Source organism: Aquila chrysaetos, chromosome 25 (assembly GCF_900496995.4).
Source record: "Aquila chrysaetos chrysaetos chromosome 25, bAquChr1.4, whole genome shotgun sequence".
Lineage (NCBI taxonomy): Eukaryota > Metazoa > Chordata > Aves > Accipitriformes > Accipitridae > Aquila > Aquila chrysaetos.
Genome location: NC_044028.1, coordinates 721,304 through 729,350, shown reverse-complemented (window position 1 = coordinate 729,350; position 8,047 = coordinate 721,304).

The following is an 8,047-nucleotide window of genomic DNA, read 5'->3' as shown; positions in this document are numbered from 1 at the left end:
CTAAAATAGTACAACAGCTTTTCAAACACACCAGTAATGAAAATTTTATTGCAGCCGGCTTGATCTCCTGCAGGTCTGTTGTTTCAGATCAGCGTGCTGGCAGGTCAGAGCCCACCCAAGGCCCACAAGAGCTGCCACAAAATGCCGAGTGGCCGCGGGGAGCGGCTCACAGAGCAGTGGGGACTTTGCTGGAGGTGCCAGCTGGTGTGCTCCCGGCAGCTCCCATCCCGGCATCACGGCTGGCAGGCTGGCGTGGGCATGGTGCTGCTGCTGGGGCTCCTCTGCCAGGAGCTGCAGCAGGAGGGGGCGGCCATGCTCAGAGACTGCATTTGGGGTGCTCTTTGCATTCCCCCAGCTCCAGCAGCTTGGCCAGCAAGGCAGACCCTCACTGCGGCCCTGCCCTGTAAGCACCCCACCGCGCCGTGGGGCTCGTGCTCTCCCTGATTCGCTTGCAGGGCCACTCCAGCCCAATTTCTTTTTGGTTTTCAGTCTCTTGCTGGCCGAATGTCTCACTGCCCATCCATGCACCCGCTTCCCTCGCACTGCCCTGGGCTCTCATGTCTGTAGGCAATGGGTCCCCCCAGATTCCGGGAGGCTGGAGCGAGAGCAGAGGAAGGGGTTTGCACGCTGCTGCAGGACACTCTCTGCCGGGACAGGGCTGCCAGCATGGTGCAGCGTGGCAGGGAGGGATGGGATGTGCATGCCATGGGGTGTGATGGCCAGGGCATGTCTGGGTCTGTGCAGTGGCCTGGGGCAGTACCTGGCCAGTACACTGGGGCCAGCAGTGCCCCAGATCGCCGGTGCCCACTCAGGGATCCCAGGGCTGTGCTTGGATGTGCTGTGGGTAATGTCCTGACTCCTGTTTCCCTGGGCTGACTTAAATAAAGTGCAATGAGGCAGCACTGACTGCTGGGACTGCCCTGTCCAGGGTGACATGCTCCCCTGGTGCAGGTGGCACATCACAGCCGGAGTGACTTGCCGCCCTGTGCCTGGGCACTCACCGGTGCCGTTTGGCTGCAACGGCTGGAGGATGCTGCCTGTCCCACGCTCCCCAGGAAGATGATGGGCAGCAGAGCTGGTGGCTGCTGAGCGCCCCGCAGGAGCCGCACGGCTTCACCACCGCCGCTACCTTTTCCAATTTCCCTCTGGAAATTGTTTCTGTCAATATTTTAATTTCATTTGGGCTGAGCAGGCAGAGTGGAGGCAGCGCATCCTAAGCAGATCATTTGTCTCCTGCTCCGGATCACGGCGGGGGCCCAGCACGTGAGACGATGCCGACGGCTCCTCACCGATGGAGCCAGGGAGCCGGCTGGGCAGGACGAGCCAGGGCAGGAGGGCACCGAGCCCCACCGCCCCACTCACCCAGTGCCCTGCTGCAGGGCTGAGGCGCCGGGGCAGGACCCTGCCCAGTGGCCGGAGGCAGGTCCAGGGTGGGGGGCAGGACGGCACGGGCAGGGACCCGTCGGTCCCTCCGGCAGGGCTGCGCAGGGCCACCACGCTCCCCCAGAGCCGTTCAAGCGCCCGCGAGGCTGGAGCCCGGCTTTGCAAAGCCCTGTGCCGCAAAAGAGCCCAGCCCGCTGGTGCGCCATGCGGCACGGCAGAGCGGGAGAGCCCCTTGCTCTCTCCTCTGCTTTTCCACGTGTCTGCAGCTGCCATTTCTGCCAATGAGGTATGTTTATCTGGGGGAAAGAAACAAGGTCTTAACCAGATGGCGGGGCTAATAAATTGCTCAGGAAAGGCAAACTAGTACATGCAGCCTGTGTCTCCTCTGCATATCAGTTGCAAAGTGCCAAAAGAAATCCATCTCAGGAATTATTTCAGAGAGGGTAATTTCTGTTTCCCACTTGCTGTCATACATTAGAAATATCTGAAATGCCTCCAGTTGGTTACCAGTGGTGAGGAGCAGCCAAGGGCTGCCATGGATGAGAAGCACTAAAAGAAAATAAATTAGCCTCTTGCACTCAGCCCTTCCCTCAGCTGCTGAACCACAAGTGACGAGTGGCTGTTGCTTAAGTAACGACCAGAATAATGAGGAGAACAAGATCTGCAAGGGAATATTAACTCAGAGAAACAATATTTTCTCCCCCTTTTGAAGTTTGCCCTGGGCAGCCCCTGTCCTGGCATAGAGGTGAACCACGTCCCACCGGAGCAGGCAGGGAAGGGTGCTGGTGCCAGCGCAGCCCCATGGCTGTCCCGCAGCATCCTCTGCCCTGCACCTCCATTGCCGATGCTCTTCCTTTCCTTTCGCCTCATCGATCCCATGCCAGTCCATCTCCTCCTGGCTTAGCCAGGTGTAAACCCCACCGTGCTTCTCTTAACCACCCAAAACCAGTTGCCTGCAACCAGGGGAACCAACACCACTGATGCTGGTCACACACAGTGCGGCACTGCTCACACACACACTCACACACCAGCCCTGCAGCGAGGTAAGAGCCCGAGGAGATGGGAAAATGCCAGATTGGACTATGCAGCTAAACCACATGTTTTCAAGCAGGCTGGACCAAATTAATTTAAGCAAGCAGCTGGAGCATCCAGAAGCTCATTAATGGCCATGTCTGAGCCTCGCTTCCAGGTAACAGGGGCGAGGGCAGCCCACCGCTAACGAGCAGTGAGGGCAGGAGCTGCAACGTCGGGGACCGACCGCTCTGCTGGCGGTCGCAGGGTGTTTGCAGAAACTGCAGCCGAGCTGACAAACAAGGAAACCGCTTGTGGCACCTAGGAGTAAACAAGATGAGGAACAGCCAACACGGATCTGTCATCCAGAGCCAAATCGTGTCATCCAATCTAGTTGCCCTCAAGGACAGGGACCCTGGGGGCTGGCAGGGCCGGGTGCAGGTGATGCAGCATTGGCCATTTGTTTGTGCCCACGAGCAGCATCCCGGTGGGACCTGCTGCTGCGCGAGCCCCCGCACGTCCTCCCGGCTGGGCACCTCCCGTCCCTCCCGAGCCCCCTGCAAAGCCACGGGCATTCGCTGCTGGTGTTGGTGGGCGCAGCTGGAGAGGAGCACGCGGATGGAGGGACCTGCCCTGGCTCTCGCACCTTCTACAGGAGAAGTGGCAGTGGGACTCCTCTGAGCCTGGTGTGACTGTTGGCACCGGGCTGGTGCCTTGGCTCTCTCTGCAAATGGATTAGCCAGGGCAGCTAGCAGTAAAATGAGGAGATTTCCACCAAGAGGCACCGACATCTCCTGCCCAGGGCCACACCGTGGGCTCGTTCGGCAGAGCCTGAAGTGCAGGTCCTCTTTGCTGCCAGTAAAATACAGCCCCATGTTTTCCGTCACTTCTGCAGCTCATCTCTTTATAGCCTTGGGCAATCTCTGGTTCGGGTGCAGCCCGGCCGACCCAGGGCAGCCAACCCAGGGCATCCGACAGCGCTTCTGCTGCCGGGACACGGCCGGCTGCGCATGCATTCCAGTTATTTGGAGGCATGAAATGCCTTAATCACAGCCTTGTTAATGTGCACCCTGAGCATCGGCAATCTGTCCCCTCTTATTTCTCTGCTTGCAGCTCACATTGCTCTAACTGCTGGTTTCACTAATTCCAGTGAACGAGCCGCTGCACAGGGGCCGCGGGGGCTCCGGTGCTCTGGTGAAGCTGAGTGACCACAGACAGGGACAGAGCTGGGCTGGGGGGAAAAGGCAGGAGACCGAGAATGGTGTCTCACACTATTTTGGATCTGCTTTATTGGCAATAAGAGATGCTGTCGTTCTGTGCAGCATCTTGGGCACCCTGATGGCACCTGGGAATCATACCGGTGTGGTCCTGTCCCCACATCTTCAGTGACTCTGCCCCATCACCTCCATGTTTCCCTTGGAAACTGCTTCAAGCTGAGCACCCAAAGCTGCTAATCTCTCCTGAAAGCATGGGCACGCTGTGCCAGCTGGCTGGGGAATAGCCTAACCCTGCTCGCTCCTTGGCGTTTCCTCATTATAAATAATTATCATTATGGTGTGAGCCATTCTGCTCCGGGTGTCGCTAACCATCTGTACCGTGACTGTGGCGGCTGGAAATGCAGTGAGTGCCTGGGCTCGATGCCGGTAAAGCAGTAAAGCATGGGGCCAGGCACCCTCCCAGGGGCACTGAGCACCCCCAGTGATGGCCCCAGGGCCAGGAGGAAGCAGAGTCAACCCGGAGGCTCGTTGTTGCCCCTTTGCTCCAGCTGGAGCCACTGGCACTGAGCTCCCCTGCGGCAGCTGCATGGACACGGTGCGCCTGCCTGCCCTCCCAGGCTTGTCTTGCCGGTATTTCATATTTCACAAAGCCAAGGGGGTGCGTTTGTCCAGTTCCTAAAAGGAACGACCCACTTTTGAGCCCCGCTGTGTTCTAACAAGCATTTTAAGGAAGTTCATCCCTCTGATGATGTAAACCAGGAGCGCTCCTGAATTTCAATTCCTTTATCTGCTCTGGCTGTCTGAGTCATCTGGGGAACATTACCCTGACTTACTGCTCCTTGTTTGTATCCAGTAACAATTATATGGGGGTGCAATTTTGAGAACTACCTCATTTCACAGTGTGTGTGATTAATGATGGAAATCTTTCCCATTTAGCAGTTTGTTAGATACCTGTTGCAGCTGCAGCTATCCCCAGGAGGACACATGTTCACTTAATGTGTCATCGCAGGGAAAACAAAGTTGAAGAATCTACCAAAAAAAGGCAATGAAACAAACCTAAATGGGGCTATAAGTTTTCTTTGTCTTGTTTCCCTCCAACACCCTTTTCTATCCATCCCACAGGTGTGAGCAATGGGGAAGAGGTCATTTCACTGTGTGCTCTCCCCAAGGGAAATCCCGGGCTGTCTTCATCTTAAACTTTCCTGTGGGTGTAATTAATCCATTGAGCGGCTGGTGTTGTAGGGGCTGTGCTGCCCACCTCTGCAGCGCCAGGAGCACCGCGGGCAGGGTGGCAGCCGCCACCTCGGCTGGTAGGTGCAGTCCCTCTTGTCCCGGACGGTGCCAATCACTGCAGGGGCCTCTGGGGACGGGTTTCGTGGTGCTTGGCTGGTCAGAGAGACCTAACCGCCCCGGCAGCCGCACTAGCGTGCCTCCGGCTGCTCCCGCAGGGCTGTGAGGCCACAGGCGGGATGATCCCTCCGGCTGCTCCCATGGCCAAGCCACGGCAAGCAGGGGTGGCCATTGCATTAATAATGCAGACGTGCACTTCTGGTGGGCATTCCCCGCTGGGCTTCCTTGGATTCATGTCATGATAAGATTTTCTTGCTCCTAATCCTTCAGGGTCAACACAGTGTGGAGGAATCTGCCTCAGCTGCCTTGGCTCGTAGCGGGATCGCCGCCTGCCTGCGGGGTCTCCTGGGAGCCTGGCACCCCTGGGATGGAGGGGGGCTGCCCATGTCTGGGGTCAGACCCGCTTCCCAGGGTGCAGGCAGGTCCTCAGGTCTTGGCAGGGAAGCTGGTGGGAGCTGGAGGGGCTTTCAGCTCCTGCCATCACTGGGGACAGGCTGCACCGCTGCCTCTGCCAGGGGCCGCACGGCTCCGACGTCTCCCCCCACTGAGCTCCGTAAATGCAGGGCTGGCTCTGAAAAGCGAGGAGTGTTTTGCAGGTGCTGCCTTTTGGGCTGGAAGCAGAGCACAGAGCGTGCAGAGCCCATGGGCAGCGCGCTGTCCGGCCCCACGGAGGGCGGCAGGAGCAGGCAGGGTCTCTAGGATGGGCTCATCGGGGCTGGGCTGGCGCGCCCCATGCAGAGGGGAATTGTGCCGTGCCGCTGGCAGAGCCCGTGCCTGCGGGTGGCCTGGCCGTGCGCCGTGGCTGAGCCGGGGCAGCGACGGTGTGGCGTGTCCGGCTGCTGCCGGCAGCGGCGGCTGCCGTTTCCAGGGGAGGCAGCTCTTGGCAGCATCTCTGCCTTGGCAGGCTGTGGCCACAGGAGCGACGGCATTAAAATGCTTGTGTTGATCTGGCAGAGGCAGCTGTGGGACATCAACAGGCGATGTTTTGCTGGGAAAAAGGAAAATTACAATACTTTCCATCAAAATTATTATAGCACTGTCCCTTAGAGTCAACAGCCCGAGAGCTGCGAGGGAGGTTTTCTTGTTTGCTTTTTTTTTCCTAACAAGGAGAGTTTTAATGGCACTCAGCACAGCTCTGGCCACAAGGCACCTCGGCACCAGGCCATCCAGTGTGCTTGCGGTTCGTGCTAATTGCACCAAAGCACATGGCATTGCTGAAATGATGCTCCCAGACTGGGGCCAGGGGCCGGCGTCGGCGTGAGGAACCCTCCCTGCTCCACTTATTTCTACAGAGACGCACATCTGAACGAGCTTGTCAAGTGAAATTTTCTGTCTGGGTTAGAAATGGATTTTTGAGCTCCTCACTCACATGTAAACATTTTTAGTGGTCCCCAGCCAAAGCAGGAACAGTGAAAGCAAACATCAGCCTGAGCAAACCCAGTCCCTGCAGGGAAATCACCGGCCACAGAAGGAAACAAAATGAATGATGGCTTCAAAAGACATCCATTAAACTGTGTGCTGAAGTGATTCGTGGTGCTGGTAGTTAGACTTTAATTAGATCTTAATCACATAATTTTATCTTTGTTTTAGAAATTAGAGCTTAATGACTGTATTGCTCTCATAACAGCGCCGTGACTAAATACAGTAATATCACATGGCAGCACTGCAGCGGGCAGAGATGGGACGGAGATTATCTGCTGGTCTAGGATCATTATTTCTTAAATAAAGAAATACATTTAAAATACACAAATCCAGCAGGACCTGCCAGCGCTCAGGGAAGGTGGGAGAGGGTAGGAGCTGCATGAAGAGGAGGGGTATGGGCCGAAGCCCCTGTCTCCCAAGACCAGTGATGCCCTTTCCCACCGGGGCTGAGCGAGGGCCCGGGGCTGCCTGCGTGGTGGGTGCCGCGGGGGGGGGAGCGGGGGTCCCATGCCAGGGCAAGGTTTGCGGTGGGACCCCCTCCTCAGCCCTCCCGCCTTCTTCTCGCCACCTTGCCAAGCTGTGTCTCTCCAGCACTGAACGATTAACAAGCAAACCAGGCTGCCCAAAGCAGGGGCTGCAGCTCTCCCGACCTGAACGCGCCAGCGTCTCGCCAGCAGGCACCGTGAGTCCAGGGCTGGACCGCTGCGGGGGGAGCGGGCGGCTGGGGACGGCTGCACCCTGCAAGCGAGGGGCGAGCGGGCACCCTTGTGCTGCAGGCTCAGCCAGACCCTGCCCTGCCCTGGGGAGGTGGGTCAGCCTCAGCTGGGCTGAGGTGGGACCTCAAACCCCTCAATCCTCCCTGGTGCCGGCCATGGAGCCGGGGTGTGAGCCCGGGCGCTGGCAGCCCGGCTGCCAAGAGTGCCATGTGCCAGGGAGGGGAAAATGGTGTTTGTGATAACGAGAGATGGATCGCGGGCTTTCACTTCAGCTGGCAGGTTGGATCCTTCACAGGATTAGCAGCAGAGTGATTAATCTCAATCACTCCTGGGTACTTTCCCTCTTGTGGTGCCCTTTCGGGCATCAATACACTTGCAGCTTTCCCCACCCCACGGAGCAGAGCTGCCATGCCCCGCGGTGCACAGGGATGGACATGCGCCGAATGGCAATGGCAGCATGGACCATGCACTTTGCAAACACACACAGCTCCTGGACACATCTCCCACGTGGGGACTTTTCTCCCTTGCTAGCTGTGGAGATATATCAATATCTGCTGCAGAGGATAAGCTCTCTGCCTTGCATCCTACTCGTTACTTATTTTATTTTAGTTGAATCACATGAAGTCAATTCAAGTTTGCAGGGTGAGTCCATATGGCAGGCAGGATTGGGACAATGCTGCCAAGCCACAGCCCAGCTTTGTGGGGGTGCAGAGCCCAGCAGCCCCCCAGGGCTGCCCCGTGCAGCCAGGATTCACCCTGTGCCCAGTATAGGCGCTGTGTCCTGCATCACATCCCTCGCAGCAACCCCTAGCTGGGGAAGCAGCAGTTTCACTCAGGTCTCAGCTTCTTTTTGCCTTTCCAAGCTTGTTGAGCTCTGCCTGGACCCTGCCCAGGCTTGCCCTTGACCCGCTGCTCAGGGAGGCGAAGCAGCAGCTTTGTGTCCCACGG